General features: G+C 39.9%; 1 long non-coding RNA gene across 1 annotated transcript; it reads right to left on the bottom strand.

Moving 5' to 3' along the window:
- Positions 1–219: 219 nt before the first annotated feature.
- LOC104087308 (uncharacterized) lies at positions 220–8602 on the bottom strand. The gene is made up of 2 exons (XR_684269.4): positions 7988–8602; positions 220–552 (listed from the first exon to the last, which is right to left on the bottom strand). It is a non-coding gene; the product is annotated as an uncharacterized lncRNA (long non-coding RNA).
- Between the last annotated feature and the right edge of the window lie 9093 nt (positions 8603–17695).

Consider the following 17695-nt stretch of genomic DNA (forward strand, 5'->3'; position numbering starts at 1 on the left):
TCCCAACACCCTATAGCCTCTCGAAGATAAGTACGTACATCTCAACACCGATCCGCAAGACTCTATTAGGCCTGATCATAACTTATGAGACCTACGTAAACCTAGTGCTTTGATACCATGTTGTCACGACTCAATTCTCTTATGAGTTGTGATGGTACCCAACGTTACCGCTAGGCAATCCAAATAGTGAATTAGACAGATTATTCCTCTTTTAATAAATTTACGAATAAGTAATATTTTCCTTACTTAAATGATTTGAGAAATAACAGGTTTAAATACATAAAATGAGAGCAACTGAGTGTAGTCGTAACCATAATAATACTCCATAATCTCAAGTCTACTAGTGTGTACCAAGACTTGGTGTCACAAGTGTATGAACACTAATGGATTAGACAAAACTTTAGCTACTGTCTGAAATAGAAATAGACAAAAATGAATATAAAGGAGAGACACTAGGTGATGCAGAACGGCTCAAAAATGCAGCACACCATTAGGCCTCCGGGTAACGAGAATGCATGTCGAGGTGATTTCCAAGTGCACATGCCTTAGATCCTGCACAATCAGTGCAGAAATGTAGCATGAGTACATAATCAACGTATACCGAATAAGTATCAGGTCTAATCTCGAAGAAGTAGTGACGAGGGGTCGACATCGACACTTATTATGGTCTAACAATAAGATACAAAAAATTTAAAGAAACATGGGATATGAAACAATAAAAATAACTCCTCAACATAAAAGGACAATTAATTTTCTCACAATGTAAAACGTATCGAGTAAATTCATGCCATATATAATTGTAACTTCACAAGTCACATAATAAAAATCAAGTATAATTATGCTCCAAGTATTAATGAGCACGATTTATGTTGAGGTCTACGACCCGGTCCAGAATAACGTGTACACTGCCAAGGGGCGTGCGACGCGATCCATAGATGCATCTATATACTGCCGATGTATTCGGCCCAGTCCACAAGAAGAGAAAGATACTTTATAAGTATTTGCCTTAAACGTTTTTAAGGATTAGTACACAAAATAATACAAATTTCATTAACGACCTTTTACAGTTTCCTCTAGCAAGTTCTAATATAATTTTTAGGCACTTTAATTAACAAGTAAGGTGCAAACATTTCAAGTAGTTCATGATATGAGTCCTAAAACTACTCGGGCATAAGCATAATTAGTAGCTACGCACGGACTCACGTCACTTCGTACGTACGTAGCCCCTACAATTAGAAACAAACATTAATTTAAATGACTTATGGGGTAAATCTCTTCTTACAAGGTTAGACAAGAGATTTACCTTGTCTCAAAGCCCACTTTCCGGTCACAATTTTGCTATACCCAACTCGGTGCTGATCAATCCGAAACTAGTCAAATGTTATATAATTTAATCAATATATGCTCAAAACTTCATAATTTAACTATTAGATTAATTACCCAACCTAAATCAGAAGAATTCCTAAATTTCACCCTGGACCCACGTGCCCGGATAACGGAATTTTTTGTAGGGAATCGTTACCATAACCTCAAAAACTCAAGTATACAATTTTCATCCCATTTTATAACGTGGTTGAAATCTCATTTTTATCAAAACCTAGATTTTTCATCTAACCTATGATTGTTTTACAATTTACATGTTAAAATCTACTCATAATATATGTATTTATCTCACAATAGGTAGAATTAACTTACCTCCAACTTGCTAGATAAATACCCCTCTCAAAAAGCTCCAGAATCACCCGAGAATGCAGAAAATAGGCTAAAAAATGGCAGAGCCCCGTTTTTAAAACATTCTGCCCAGCACAGCAGCCCCCTTCTTCACGAACGCGGTAAGAGCCTCGCGTTCGCGAAGAAAAAACTTTCCAAGCCCGAAAATGCATGCCCTTCGCAAACGCGATAGGGGCCTCGCGAACGCGAAGGCTTGCCTGGCCTACCCTACGTGGCCTCGTGTTAGCTTCCCTGTTGTTGAAGTGTATATTGTAGGATTCGTTGCTACACCTTAGTTTTTCCTTTTGTTGAGTTGTTCGCTTTACGCCTAGCATTTCAGACTGTGGTTATTCCTTGTGATTTGGTCTCACATTTTCATGTGATTTAAAAGTTCTTGAGTTGATTTACTTCTTGTACTTTGTATTATTTCCATTGTTGTTGTATTTGTTGTGGTGATTCACGAGGTTTCTGTCGTGCGGTTGTTATTATTGTGATGCACAAAGTTTCTGTCGTGCGGTTGTTGTTATGGGGTTGCACGAGATTTCTATCGTGCTATTGTTGCTATTGATATTTGCACATGAGGCGTGACAAGGTGGGATATATATATATATATATATATATATATATATATATATATATATATATATATATATATATATGTGTGTGGGTTGTCATGTGGCGAAATAAGGTGGGAACATTATTATGCCGAGCATTTCAGACTGTGGTTATTCTTTGTGATTTGGTCCCATATTTTTCTGTGATTTAAAAGTTCTTGAGTTGATTAACTTGTCGTACTTTGTATTATTGCCATTGTTGTTGTATTTGTTGTGGTGATGCACGAGGTTTCAGTCGTATGGTTGTTGTTATGGGGTTGCACGCGGTTTCTGCCGTGCTATTGTTACTATTGATATTTGCACATACGGCGAGACAAGGTGGGATATATGTGGGGGGGGGTTGCGCATGTGGCAAGACATGAAGGGAACATTATTATGCACGTATGGCAAGACAAGGCGGGTATTTATGTTACTATTGCACAAGTGGCGAGACAAGGTGGGCTGTGTCGGATTGATTTGTGATGATTTATGGCCTAGGGGCATTCTTGTCGTTGATATTTGTGTAGTGGTATATGTACCTGTGTGAGCTTTATCTTGTGAAAGTTGTGAGAAAAATATTCTACGTGTTGTCCGTTCTTCTTCTTCCTTATGCTTATTTGCTGGTATGGACTATGTTAGGACACTTGCACAAGCATACACGTAGTTAAGCACTCTTATCGGATAAGAGGTGTTCTTGATATTGTTGAGCATAGATATTCACCCTCGTTTACTTGTCTTCTATGTGAGAATGGCTCTATTGGTACGTGAGTCATCAGTGTGGTTGTGAGGTGTTAGGGTCCCAGTGTTACGGTTCAGGTATTGAGACCCGTGAGTTGTGAATTCTCCGAGGTTCGGTACCTCGTGGAGTTGTTGACTAAAAACCTGATGTAAAAGTGGTTGTAATTACTGAGTTATTACTTGTCCTTGCTGTATTCGAAATTCCGGATTTAGGATGTGTTCCATTCACTTTGTCTGCTTCATTTTCATGATATTCCGCTGATACTTATTATTTCTTGCTTTAAATGTCATTACTGTATTGTGAGCCATATTGCATAGTCTTTATGTAGACATCATACTTCTGTTATTCATGTACTTATATCTGTTCAATTTATTATACCAGTGGGTGTCTTGACTGTTTCTCGTCACTACTCCACCGAGTTAGCATTGATACTTACTGGGCACCGCTGTGGTGTGCTCATGCTACTCTTCTGCACATGTTTAGCCAATTGTGTGGACTGTTGCTGTGGAGACTGAAGGTAAACATGTTGCTGCGTTCGCAGGCTTCGGAGTAACCTTCCAGTTTTCGTTTTGCACTGTTTATTCTTATTTCTAGACAGTTGCATTTAGAGTTTTCTAGCAAACACTCTGTAGAGCTTATGACTTGTACTACCGGTTTTGGAAATTTTAAGAGATTCTATTTAACTAATGTTGTTGTTTTAATTATTGTTAAGCTTACCTAGTCCCTAAGACTAGGTGCCATCACGATACCCAACGGAGGGAAAATTGGGTCGTGACAGGTTGGCAAAAGGGTTAATGGTGTTTGGGTAGCGAGAATGAAAGCCTTCTTCGTCCCAACCGAAGCAATTAATGCTATATAGACAATCAAACATAGTACCTTTTGACTGCACCTCCATTGATAGTTGTTTCAGAGACATTTCCTTCAATGTTTCCCCGGTAACAACGCTCTCTTTTGGCAGTACTTTCGTTACCATGCATAGATCTTTCCAATTTTGAGCCAATTTTTCTTTAGCTGTTCTGATTCTTTGTTTTATTTCCTTAAACCTATCTTCATTACATTCTGATTCTTGACTCATTATTTCGAATTCTAGCAGCGTTTTAGGATCTAGGCATGAAGTCCGCAAGCATGTCATGTTATTGAAATCTGCATTTAACTGAATTAAAAAGAGAATAATAAAAGTGATAAGATTAAGAAAAGAGACATTCCTGCACAATGAAATATTAATTTTATTTGATTTTTTTTTTTTGGGTTTTGCTTTTTTTTTTAAAAAAAATTAAAGATAGAAGGGTTTACATCAGAAAATAAGACAATAAATTAAAACATCCGGGTCACACCTTGAGATAATCTGGAAGCAGAAAGGATAGCAAGAATGGCTATCGAAACTCCCGTCTGATGGGGAACTTTCAGGCTTGGCGACAATTTTTTAGCTTTTGTTCTGTCTCGGCAATGGATGCAATGACCTTCAGTGCCAGATCAAATTCTTCATCTTCACAACTCATTCCGACTAACGGCCCATTGGTGTAAGCAGAGGATTGTTCATCATATTATGGTTCTATTCATCCCTAAGCATTACTGCCTGGACCTCGATGAGGTCTTCCACTGCTCTTTTAAGAGTCTAACAGTCTTCAGTATCATGTCTCACTGCTCCAGAGTGGTATTCACATCTAGCATCATCCTGGTGTGAGGGGACTCGGGGTTCGGCCGATTCGGGGCACTGGCTATAGCAGACCTATCCCGACCAACTTTTGGAACAAGCTAGAGTATGATTCACCAATAGGGGTGAACTGATTCCTTCTGTGGGACTCTCTTGGGTGAGGATTGTGTTGGGGAACATGGTTGAGGATTATATGGAGCTTGGGTATGGGCGGGCCAATCTGGGAGGTGGAGCTCGGTTTTGTGTATAATGTTGTGTCCACGTGTAAGGTTGCGCATTCATCACCGTATAGGGAGGCGGTATCACGACATAAGCAACATCTTGATGGGGATAATAGTGTTGTGAGACCTTAGAAAACATATATGATTGGTTGAATGACATGTGGGGCCCTTCGAGCTTGAAGCCATCATGGCTCCCTCTTCTCTCCCGTTTTTGTTCATCAAAACCCCCGAACCATTCATAACGGCCTGTGATGTGGCCTCAAAGGCAGCATGATTTAAGATTCAGCTCGTTTTTAACCATCTTCGATTATCTCCCCAATTTTGATAGCCTCGGCGAACGGATTACCCATAGCTGACATCATGTTCAGGAAGAAGTCCGCCTCTTGGGCCTCTAGGAAGACCGTAACCATTTCTACTTCGTCCAATTGAAGCTTTACCCTGACGGCTTGCTCGCGCCATTTGGCAACATATTCACGAAAACTTTCCGCGGTTTTCTTTGTCAAATTGGACATAGAGTTCTCTTTTTGAATTGTTCACTCTTTTTTTTCCTTTATTATTTTTATCACTCCTTTCTTTCTTATCTCTTCTTTTTTTTCACTCAGTTTATTTGATGGCAATGATCGAATCCGATTAGAATTACCTACGTATCATAACGCCGCATAAATCAGATCTTGTGTAGTTCGGGAAGATCAGGAATAGACTGACCCATTTTTCTTTTTTTCTTTTTTCTATAAAGACTTTTAAATGTTGTTGTTTTTTGGAGTTTTTTTTATAAAAAAAAGAAGGAATTCTAAAGAAGGAAGAAAATATTTTGGATTTTGATTTGATTTTTTTTTTATCTAATGAAAGATTTCGAAAAAGAAGGAAAATACTTTTGGATTTGGTTTTTTTTTTTTTTTTGCATTTTCTAAAGAGCGAATTAAGGAAACAGAAAATATTTTTGAATTTTTTGAAAATTGGGGCCGGAACCGATGAGGTTTGCCTACGTATCTCACATACAGTGAGAATCAGACTCGCGTAGTTCGGTCAGTTTTTCAGGACCGGAGGAAAATGTCTTTTTTTAAAAAAAAAAATTGGACTCATTTTGAAATGACTTTCCAATTTCTTCTTTTCTTTTTTCAAAATTTTGGCAGAGTTTCAGAAGATTTTGTTTTCTTTTTTTTTCAAGTACCGGGCTTTTTAGGAACCGGGTCAATTTTCTTTCTCCTATCTCACTCTTGGTTTTTCTTGATTTTCTTTCCCTATTCTAAAAGTCGATCAACATGCAAGCCGAAACAAATAAATGCACAAGTAGTACGTAAAATGCATCAGGATGGTCTTTTAAATTGGGTACACATGTCCTGGACGGACCCAACCCTTGTGTTGAGTCCCCAAAGTCAAATGCACGTGATGCAAACAAACGTACCTACTAGGGATCCGGCATGAGGCTATGTAATTCTAAATTTAAAATCTGGGTGTATTGTTCTAGACCTAGCTTACCCGAGCGAATAACTCGAGCCGAGGGGCAACGTACCGGTAACCAAAAGATCATCTGGCTTTGTAACTGATCCGGTCCTCGTTCTAAATTAGGGTATGACACTAACAGAAAAGAAATCACGCAAGCGTACACTTCCCAAAAGATTTAGAAGACTCAGAGAGAAGAAGGGTTTCGTAACAGTTTTATATACAATTCAAACATTATCAAAGCGATAAAAAGCGGCATTTAGCACATTAGGCCCAAACATGTAATATCAGACAATCACAAGAAAGCCAAGTATAACAGTTATTCTAAGCTCGAATTCTGAACCCTGAACCAGAGATTCTGGGCTTGATCCCCAACAGAGTCGTCAGAGCTGTCACATCTCCTTTTTTCCGAGAGAATATAGAGTTTTTCCAATTTAAGTGACATTATTCGAAATGGGATTATTTAATTGATCAGAGTCGTCACTTGGAATAATTTATGGTGTCCCAAGTCACCGATTTATTTTTAAATCCCAAATCGAGTAAATTTGACTCTGTTTTAAGTCTGCAAAACCAGAAGACCGGGTAAAAAATTCTGTTAACCCGGTAGAAGGTGTAAGGCACTCCCGAATTCTGTGGTTTTAGCATGGTCGCTCAACTATTAATAATTGACCTAATTATCTGATTTATTACATATTGAAAAACCTATTGTGCATTTTTTCCTTTTAACCACTTTTAATTAATATTTAACAGATTTTTAGTATTTATGGAGTTATTTCTTGAATAGGTTATGATGTCGTACACTTGTCGTTTTGGTACACATTGCAAACCGCGCCGCGTGAAACGCACCCGCGATTTACAACATGTTTATTATTATTATTTGAAGTTGTGGTCAAATCGCGTGAAACGCGCACTCAAATTGGGGTTTATGTATCGTAACTATGCCATGGAACCGTACCCATAATCACGACGATTTATTTAAACGCGCCTAAAGTAAACTACCAATGTTTATGAGTTGTTCTAATACTACTGATATAGAGCTAGGGTGTAACTAAGAGACAATCCCCCAAAGATAGGCCCAAATATGATTCACGACACATCCGACTCTTCTTTACGAGACCTTCCCAAATCAATCATATTGATAAACAACAAATTTGTATCTACTTATTACAAAATTAATCATCCATAAAAATACAAATTAAACTAACATTTGCACCCGCTTGCACAGATGATATTTAGCTATTCATTAACACTACACATCATTGTGTACTTCAGTTTATTCAAAAAATAATAATAACTTTTTCCTGTTTCCCTTGTATATTTCCGGTCTAACAACGTTCCAAAACGGGATAAAGGCTAAAGAACTAATTAAAAGCTTAAGATTAGGCATGAATCATACAAATACATCTAAGATATGTAAGAAGGTTGAACACATACATGATTTCCTCTCATGCTATTGTTAAAACAATTTTAGCTAATTTGGAAAAAATACAGTTCTGGGCACAAATAGAGCATTTAAAGCATATTGTGGTGTCACAATTTAGAATTACATGAATCAGTAGAGATTAATTGAAATTGAAAATTTCTTATCATTCATCACAGTATTAGGTACAGGGAGTTTGTGTTTTACCTATAACAGGAGGAAAAGCAGCGCAAAATGGCCAGATAAAAGCCAAGAAGTGGAAATTTGGAGCTCAACAACTTATCACGGCAAAAACAGCAAAATCACAGCTTACTCAAGCTTTGAAAACCGAAAAATGAGTGAGACAATCTCCTTGAATCCGCAGAAATCGGCTACAACTTTACTTTGAATTGTTTTTGGATCTCCATCAATCTGACAGCTATATCGTTTCTTTTTGGTTTCAGATTTTTGTTTTTCTCTTCTTTTTTTTGGTTTTTTTCTAGATCTAGATTTTCATTTTTAAAATTTCTGATATGTGAAGATAAGAGAATCAGAATGTAAAAATGAGTGAATGAATGAGAATGCTATTGTGTGTGCGCGCTATCAGATGAGAGAGTGAGGGGGCGGCTAGGGTTCCATCTTAGGGGAGGGGGTCTCGTTCGTTTTTCTTTCCAGAGAGAATGAAAAAACAGGGGTGGGGACTAGGTTTTTTAGGGTTAAGGGGAAGATCCGTTCTTCCTTTTAGAGGATGAGTATGGGAGTATATAAGAAAGATGAGGGTGGTCTGGAATTCTCAGCATTCCCTATTTTTTAGGGATGTGTATCTCTCAAAAATGCAAAGAATCTATCCCTTAATTTTAGGTAGCAGTTATAACTTTAATTCATTCCCTTTTGCACCCCAACTTTCTTATTTTTTGCAAATCGACCATTTTCCTGAATTATCTACTTATACTAATTAATTTGTGTATTCCCAATTTAACTAATTAGTTGAACCTAAGAAGAAAAGAAAGATTGCATATATTGTTTTGTGATTTTTGTTTTAACCATGCTTGTATTCTATGATTAATTCCTAAATGCAATTAACACACTGAAAGATAAAATATTGTTGATGATTTTTTACGATTTAAAAAAAATATTTCTAAATATGCATGAACAATGCGAATAATGCAAAACAAATAAAAGAAAAACTCCTAAAATTCTATAAAAACCAATAAAATTATTTTTTGACTATTTTTAGGAGTAATTTCCCATGTGGGGCAAAAATTAGGTGCTCACATCGTACATCATGAGGAAAAATGCATCTCTATGCATGTATGTCAAGTGTGCATGTCAATGCGATGCAACTCAATAATAAAATCATATGCATACTCTCAGAGTATCAATTCACACAGTCCTCACAGTCACTCAGTCCTCACAGTTACTCAATCCTCCCAATCGTTCGGCACTCGCACACAGTAGGTACTTGCGCTCATTGAGGGTATGTATAGACTCCGGAAGGGCTCCTCCAGCCCAAGCGTTATCAACTACACGGACAACGCACGTGCTGCACGGACAACGCACGTGCTATAGTATAAATATCTGAATTCGCATGGACAACTCACGTGCTATAATATCAATATCTGGATCCGCACGGACAATGCACGTGCTACACGGACAACTCACGTGATATAGTATTAATATATCAAAAATCAGGCTCCCGGCCTCACTCGGCCATCAATATCTCCAGTCTCTCGAGCTCATAGTCTCATGAAATTAGCCCAAAATGATGATATAATGTGTCAATAAATAACAACAAAGACTGAGATATGATATACAATGAATGTTTGAGTACGAAAATACAATTTAAACATAAACTTCGACAGCTAAACTGACCTCAATGGGTCCCAATAATACCAACATTTGCCTAAGCATAATTTTTAACATGAGTCACAGCTCAGTTTCTCTAACACATTTACATGGAAAAATACAAGTTAATTGTAACGACCCAACCGATCGTTTTGACTGTTAGAACCATGTTCTCCTAAACAAGACTCTCCGGATGTGCTTTTATTATATTTGACTTACGGGGATGGTTAGTTCGGAATTTGGAAGTAATCGGGTTGAAATCGGAACAATTGGTTCATTAGTTTGGTTTTAAAAGGGCAAGTTTGACTTCGATCAATATTTTAAGAAAATACCCCCGGAATCGGGATTTGACGGTTTTAATAGGTTCGTATGATGATTTTGGACTTGGGCGTATGTTCGAATCGGGTTTTTGACAACCCGGGAGCATTTTGGCGATTAATAGTAAAAATCAACTATTTAAAGGTTTAATATTCTTTAAATTTGGTTTGGAATAGGTATTGGAGTAATCGATGTCCGTTTGAAATTCCGAGCTTGGGAATAGCTCTGTATTGTGATTTTGGTCCGAGGAGCGTGTTCGGAATCTTATTTGGAAGTTCGTAGTTAAATTGGGCTTGAAATGGCTAAAATAAGAATTTAAGTTTGGAAGTTTGACCAGGGAGTGAACTTTTTGATATCAGGGTCGAATTTTGATTCTGAAAGTTGGAGTAGGTCTGTAATGTCAATTATGACTTTGTGCAAAAGCTGAGGTCAATCAGACTGGATTTGATAGGTTTCGACATCGGATGTGGAAGTTAGAAGTTCAATAGTTTATTAGGCTTGAATCGATGCGCAATTCATGGTTTCGATGTTGTTTGATGCGATTTGAGATCTCGAGCAAGTTCGTGTCGTGTTTTGGGACAGGTTGGTATGATTGGACGGGGTCCCTAGGGGCTCGGGTGTGTTTCGGGTTGGTTTCGGGTCATTTTTCCCATGTTTTTCTACTGTTGATGCTGGTTTTGGTGTCCTTCATCGCGAACGCGGGGAGAAGATCATGTTCACGAATAAGGATTTGTGGGCTGGAGGAAATTACTCCTCGCGAACGCAACACAAGGGTCGCGAACGTGAAGAAGGAAGGGGATCTAGGAACCCTGAGGCCAATTGGCCTACGCGAACGCGTAGAAGGGAACGTGAACGCGAAGGGTCAGGGTAGCTGGCCTTCGCGAACGCGATCAGTGGGTCGCGAACACGAAGGAGATTTTGGGCAGTCGTATTTTGGCCTTCGCGAACGCGAGAGTTTGAACGCGCACGCGAAGGGGCAGGGGTCAGAGGCTTTGCGAACGCGAAGTATCGGTCGCGAACGCCAAGAGAAATTTTGGGGGTAGAGTCATTTGGCTTTCGCGAACGCGAAGAAGGGCAGTGCTAGGCAGTGAGTTGTTTTAAATGGGGTTTTGGCCATTTTCACTTCATCTTTATTATCTATGTCAAGGTAAGTGATTCTCACCTATTGCAAGTTTAATACTTGGATTATATATGGATTTAGATATGCAAATTTGTAGAAATATGAAATTTTGAAGAAAACACTAGAAATTGATGTTTTTGGATTTTAACCACGAAAATTTCTATGGGATTGGATGGAAATGGTATATTTGAGTTCTTGAGATTATAGGTAACGATTCCCTCCGAAAATTTTCGAACATTTCCGAAATCCGGGCATATGGGCCCGAGGTGAATTTTAGGAATTTTACCATTTTGGGTTGGGTAATTAATTTAATAGCCTAAATTCAAATTATTGATCATGTATTAATTATTTTGTATATCATTTGGATAGTTTCAGATTTTTCGGCATCGAATTGAGAATTTAACGCGGAGGGGTGATCGGAAAGTGGACTTTGAGACAAGGTAAGTCTCTTGTCTAATCTTGTGAGGGGAAAATTACCCCATAAGTGATTAAATTAATAATTGTTGCTAATTATGGGGGCTATGTACGCACGAGGTGACGAGAGTCCGTACATAGCTACTATCTATGCTAAAGTTCGGGTAGTTTAGGACTCAAAGCATGAATTATGTGCATTAATTGTATCCTTCATTTAATTAAATTATTAGAAATATAATGTGAATTGTTAGGGAAAGATAGTAAAAGATGGAAATCTTATATACTTAATTGTGTGCTTAAATTAATTAATTGTTAAAAGAAATTATTCATCCTCTCGAATTAATCTTATAATAAATATATTCTCATTCCGGAGGTACATAAGAAAATGACCTCCTTTCTTGTGGAGCGGGTCGAACGCCTCGGCAGTATAGATACATCTATGGATCGCGCCGCACATCCCTCGGCAGTGTACACAACACTCTGGATCGGGCCGTACGACCTCGGTAGAAATCGTGTATAATAATAATTATTATTATACAATACTTTGCTATTTTAATTGCAGCTTGTGAATTTAAATAATAGATTGGGAATTGTTGCATTTGAAGAAATTTAATTATTTCTGTTGGTTAAATAAAATTATTGTTAACTCTGTGAATCATGTTGATTTAAATAATTCTATTTTTATGTTATTTATTATTATTGACCCTTAGTGAGTATCAAAGTCGAGCATCTCGTCTCTACCTCTTTGAGATTAGACTTGATACTTACTGGGTACACGTTGTTTACGTACTCATGCTACACTTGCTGCACATTTGTGCATGTACGTATATGCCTAGCGGCCTTGTGAGCGCAGAGGTATGGTTAATGCGGAGACTTAGGTGAGTTACATTCTATATTACGATCCGCAACTAGTAGAGTCTCCTTCAGAGTTATATATATATTTCTCTGTCTAATTTGTATTCCGTACAGTTGCTGTATTTTATTTATTATTCCTAGTAAATGCTCATGCACTTGTGACACCGGGTTTTGGGATGATTATGGGTTGCTCAGTATTGAAATTGATAAAAATATTATTATTTACTCTGAAAATTTCATCCTTTACTATTTAATTTGAAGGAAAATATGATTTCAAAAATATTAAAAATGAGAACCAAATTTAGTATTTATTGTTGGCTTGCCTGACAGTGATGTCCGGCGCCATCACGACCTTAATGGATTTTGGGCCGTGACATTAATTGTCTATACAGCTCTACTGAATCAATTGAGTCTCAATTTCTACATTGCACGCCCACACGGCCGTCACCTAGCACGTGCGCCACCTCCAAACAATTCACATAACACGTATAATCAGGGTTCATACCCTCAACTCCAAGTTTAGAAGAGTTACTTACCTCAAACAATCTGAATCTAATGTCGATCAAGCTAAGCAATACTTCAAAATTTTCATTATGCGCGTATCAACTTTCGAGCGACTCGAATCTAGTCACAATTTGTAATGACCCGACGGGTGTTTGAGGGCATGAGTAGCTCCGTATGATGTACTTTGACTTGTGTGAATCGTCGATTTTGGGTTGCAGGTATTTCGGAATCGAATTGGAAGAAAGAATTTCATTGTTGAAGCTTTAAATTGGGAGAGTTGACCAAAATTTGACTCTTTAGCATTTGACCTCGGATTGGAATTCTGATGGTTCCATTAGCTTTGTTAGGTGATTTTGGACTTAGGAGCGCGACCGGAATGTAATTTGGAGGTCCGTGGTAGAATTAGGCTTGAATTGGCAAAATTGGAAATTTGGCAATTTCTGTCGGCAGTGGAAAATTTGATATCGGGGTCGGAATGGAATTCCGGAAGTTGGAGTAGGTTCGTAATGTCATCTGTGATGTGTGTGAAAAAATTGAGGTCATTCGGACGTAGTTTGGTTGGTTTCGGCATCGGTTGCCGAATTTGGAAATTTAGTAGTTCTTAGGCTTGAATCTGAGGGTAATTTAATGATTTGGTATTGTTTTGAGTGATTCGAAAGGTCGACTAAGTTGGTATGTTGAAGTATGACTTGTTGGTATTTTTGGTTGAGGTCCCGAGGGGCTCGGGATGATTTCGGATGGGTATCAGGGAGTTTGGAAGTTGGAAAATGCAGTTGGAGTTGTTGTTCTAGTGTGTCCGCACATGCGGATTGGGAACCGCAGGTGCGATGATCACAGGTACGTGGGAGGCTCGTAGATGCAGAGATGGTCACAGGTGCAGAAGAGAGGATCGCACCTGCGAGCCCGCAGGTGCGAAGGGGCAGCCGCAAGTGCGAAGCTTGGCGTCTAAGTGACTTTCGCATATGCGCACCTAGGACCGCAGATGCGAGTCCGCAGGTGCGAGAAAGGGTCCGCGGGTGCGGAATTCCTGGGGCAGACCCTATATATCACACTTCGCAAATTTTGGTGCGTTCTTCACCATTTCTATTCGATTTTTGGAGCTTTTGGGAGAGGTTTGAAGAGGGAATCAAGGGGGTTTTGTTGAGGTAAGTTACTTGAGCCCTAATACTTGTATATATGGTGATTTTCCGTTGTTTAATCATTGTAATTAGTGAAAATGAGGGGTTAGGGCTTGGTATTTTGGAGAAGTAATTTAAGGATTTGAAGGACCAAACGATGTCGGATTTTGATGAATTTTATACGGTTAGACTCGGGAGAGGACAAGGTTTATTATTCTAACATTTTTGACTAATTTCGAGACATGGGCCCGGGGGTCGGGTTTTGGTCGATTTCGGATTTTTGGCATATTTTGTTGTTTTTCTTGTGGAATTCATTCCATTAGCGTATATTGATGGTATTGTACTGATTGTGATTAGATTCGGAGCATATGGAGATCGAGTCGAGAGATGAGAGCATCCCGAAATAGGATTTTTACGATGTTAAGGTAAGTAACAGTTTTAACTCTGGCTTTGAAGGTATAAACCCGGAGATTTGACATCACGTGATTGTTTGAAAGTGATGCCCACGCTAAGTGACGAGCGTGTGGGTGTGCACCGCGAGGGATTGAGACTTGGTCTGTCCCATGAGGCTGTGAGGCCTAATGGCCATTATCTGTGGTTATGTGTTTATTTGTTGTTGAACTTGTTTGCCTTCATGTTAGAGATCATGCTTAGGCTTCATTCATGCTCACGTTACTTGTACTCAGTCATAGAAATTATTGTACATGTTTACCTCAGTCTCTATTATTTTACTGATATGTTGTGATACTTGATGTGGGTTGTGTCCCCTTATTGGTGGTGCATTGTGAGGCTGGAGAGGTACATGACTGAGTGAGGCTAAGGGCCTGGTTGTGAGGATATTAATACCATAGCGTGTGAGTTGTCTATGTAGCACGTGAGTTGACCGTGCAGGTCCAGGTATTGATACCATAGTGCGAGAGTTATCCGCGTAGCACGTGAGTTGACCGTACGGATCCAGGTATTGATATGATGGCACCTGAGTTGTCTGTGCTTAGCGCTTAGGCTTTGGGAGGCCCTCCGGAGTCTGTACACACCCCCAGTGAGCGCAGAGTGTTGAGTGTTTTGAGTATTGAGTGCTGAGTGTGAGTGATGAGTGATGGTGTGACACTGCTGTGAGGTTATATTTATTTGTGTTGTTACTACATTTATCTGTTAAACTTCTTTGTGGCATTTACAGAGTTATGAAATTTACCTATTTATTTACGATTATTTTTAAATTGTGAAAATAAATAATTGGATTGTTTTACTTAGCTCGTCACTACTGCTCAGTTCCTTAGTTATTTCTGTTACTTACTAGGGTGGTTGTACTCATGCTACACCCTGCACTTTATGTGCAGATTCAAGTGAGTTAGAGCGCGGCTATCGTTGAGTTCAGGTCGGCTATCTGTGGAGATTGCAAGGTAGCTGCTAGCGTCCGCAGGACCTTGTTACTCCTTTTATCATTTCTTCTTTTGGATTGTATTGACAGTTAGACAGTTTCATTTCTTAGTTCATAGATTTAGACGCTCATGACTTAGTGACACCTCGATGTTTGGGGGCCGTTTCTGTATTTCTAAAATTATATTTAGAGTTGATTTAGTTTATGAAAAATTCAAATGTTGAAATGTTTTATTAAATTCTTATAATCGATTTAGTAAAAATATTTTGGGAAGTAGGCTTGCCTTGTAACACGATAGGCGCCATCACGACCATGATCAGAATTTGGGTCGTGACAAGTTGGTATTAGAGATCTAGGTTACATAGGTATCATGAGTCATGAGCGGGTTTATTAGAGTCTTGCGGATCGGTACGGAGATGTCTGTACTTATCTTCGAGAGGCTGCAGAACCTTTAGGAAAAATTTCACATTCTTGGATTCTTATCATGCGTTCTGTGTATTCTAGTAACTAAACATCTGTATTTCATTCTCTCACGGATGGTGAGGACTCGTGCTACCGGTCAAGAAGGTCATCCACCAGTTCGGGCCGCGAGAGGCCGAGGCCGTGGTAGAGCCCGTGGTAGGGGCAGAGGTGCATCCCGTACAGTAACTGGGACAGTACCTGCAGATCCACCGATTGTTACAGATCAGGACCAGGTTCCAGCTGTTGATGCACCAGCTCAGGCATCACTTGTGCTTATTGTGATTCCGGGCCTTCAGGAGGCTCTAGCTCAGATTCTGACAGCGTGTACAGGCCTTGCTCAGGCGGTCTCTATTTCGACGGCCGTAACCACTTCTCAGGCTGGGGGAGGCACTCAGACTCCCGTCGCTTGCACACTCGAGCAGGTTGTTTAGGGACTTCAAACACCGGAGGCACCACCAGCCCAGCCGGTTGTAGCTGCATAGGATTATGTAGTTCCTGCTATGCCTGAGGATGATCAGTGTAGGTTGGAGAGGTTTGGGAGATTCCAGCCACCACCTTTCAGTGGCACAGAGAGAGAGGACGCTCAGGATTTCTTGGACAGGTGTCAAAGGATACTCTGTACTGCTGGTATTTTGGAGACTTGTGGGGTCTCATTCACTACCTTTCAGTTTTCTGGGGCTGTACTCAGATGGTGGGAGACTTACGAGAGGCGTAGGCCTGTTGGCGCAGCACCCCTTACTTGGCAGCAGTTCTCCGTTCTTTTTCTGGAGAAGTTTGTACCTGAGTCCTGCAGAGAGGAGCTATGCAGGCAGTTTGAACAGCTTCGCCAGGGTGAGATATTTGTTACACAGTATGAGATGCGGTTCTCCGAGTTAGCTCGTCATGCGGTCTGGTTGGTTCCCACAGACCGAGAGGGGATCAAGAGGCTTATAGATGGCCTCGATTTTCAGCTTCGATTGCTTATGACCAGGGAGAGAGTATCTGGGGTTAGCTTTGATGAGGTTGTCGACATTGCTCGACAGATTGAGATGGTTCGAGGTCAGGAGAGGACTGAGAGAGAGGCTAAAAGGCCTCGTGGTCAGGGTGGTTTCAGTGGTGCTCCTCAGGGAGGTCAGTTTCAGCAGGACCAGTTTCAGCAGGGCCAGTCATCATTCAGTGCATTGCCAGCATAGGGTTCTCATTATGCCCCGCCCCGCTCAGGTATCGTCGGGTAATTCTTTTGGGCATCAGGAGCAACAGTTTCGTCAGAGGATGGGTTGTTTCGAGTGCGGGGATTTTTGTCACATTGTGAGGTATTGCCTTAGGATGTTGGGGGGGACTCCGCAGCAGAGTAATCAACCTCCCACTACAGCATCAGTTACCTAACCACCTGCCCAGCCAGCTAGGGGTGGAGTTCAGCCTGCTAGGGGTGGAGCCCAGTCAGCTATGGGTCACCCAAGAGGGGGAGGAAGATTAGGGGGTGGTCAGGCCCGTTTCTATGCCCTCCCAGCCAGGCCAGATGATATGATTTCAGGTATGTTCTTCTATTAGACTCGTTTGAGGACGAACGTATGTTTAAGAGGGGGAGAATGTAATGACCCGACCGGTCGTTTTGAACATTTGCACTTTGCTCGGGTGTTTGAGGGCATTAGTAGCTCCGTATGATGTACTTTGACTTGTGTGAATCATCGGTGGGTTGCAGGTATTTCGGAATCGAATTGGAAGAAAGAATTTCATTGTTGAAGCTTTAAATTGGGAGAGTTGACCAAAATTTGACTCTTTAGCATTTGACCTCGGATTGGAATTCTGATAGTTCCATTAGCTTCATTAGGTGATTTTGGACTTAGGAGCACACACGGAATGTAATTTGGAGGTCTGTGGTAGAATTAGGCTTGAATTGGCAAAATTGGAAATTGGCGATTTCGGTCGGCAATGGAAATTTT

Source organism: Nicotiana tomentosiformis, chromosome 8 (genome assembly GCF_000390325.3).
Source record: "Nicotiana tomentosiformis chromosome 8, ASM39032v3, whole genome shotgun sequence".
Lineage (NCBI taxonomy): Eukaryota > Viridiplantae > Streptophyta > Magnoliopsida > Solanales > Solanaceae > Nicotiana > Nicotiana tomentosiformis.